At 41.6% G+C, this 832-nt stretch overlaps 1 non-coding gene across 1 annotated transcript; it reads right to left on the minus strand.

The window, feature by feature from the left end:
* Nucleotides 1–459: 459 nt before the first annotated feature.
* Nucleotides 460–566, minus strand: LOC141624457 (small nucleolar RNA R71). The gene has a single exon (XR_012534264.1). It is a non-coding gene; the product is annotated as a small nucleolar RNA R71 (small nucleolar RNA).
* Nucleotides 567–832: the final 266 nt, after the last annotated feature.

Here is an 832-nt window from a genome sequence, read left to right on the forward strand (position 1 = left end):
GTTCAACCAACTATTGAGTTCATCAACCCTTTTGCAAGAGAAGGAGAGGAGAACCCATTACACAATACCCCACAAAATCAACCTACAATGCCTAAATTCTCATCACATTCCGTACCCACCGAGGAGAACCTACCCAATGGTACTCCTACACCATAACATCTAACCGGAAATTTTATTGCCAAATCCGCCTTTATCCAATTAGTTGAAAGGAGCCAATTTGGGGGGATGCCTAGTGAAGACCCTCATTCTCATATGTAAACCTTTTGCAACTATTGTGATGCGATCTCTCAAACCGGTGTGACTCAAGACCAAATTCGATGGGTCTTATTTCCTTTTTCTCAAATCGGCACCGCGAAACAATGGTTGAAGGGCCTTGACAAGGCCACTCTCGGAATAGATTCTTGGAAGAAGTTTCCTCTAGCTTTCTACAAAAAATTCTACCCACCGGAAAAGACTAACATGATAAGAGCTCAAATTACGGGTTTTAAGCAAAGGGATGAAGAATCTTTGTATGAAGCTTGGGAGCGGTTCAAGGGAATTTGTCGCTCATGTCCTCACCATGGACTTAGCGAATGGTTCTTGGTACAACAATTTTGGAACGGTTTATATGAAGATTCAAGGAACATTCTCAACATGGGATCAAATGGAATGTTCACCGAAGTTGATGACAATCAAACATGGAACAAAATTGAGGAAATGGCGGTCCATAACTCACAATATAGTAGACCTCGCAAGGCTACTAGAGGAGGAATGCATGAAGTGGACTCCGTTACTCAATTGGGTGCTCAACTTAGTGCTTATATTGACACAATCAATTTGAAGTTTGAAAAAG

The sequence above is a fragment of the Silene latifolia genome, chromosome X (genome assembly GCF_048544455.1).
Source record: "Silene latifolia isolate original U9 population chromosome X, ASM4854445v1, whole genome shotgun sequence".
Lineage (NCBI taxonomy): Eukaryota > Viridiplantae > Streptophyta > Magnoliopsida > Caryophyllales > Caryophyllaceae > Silene > Silene latifolia.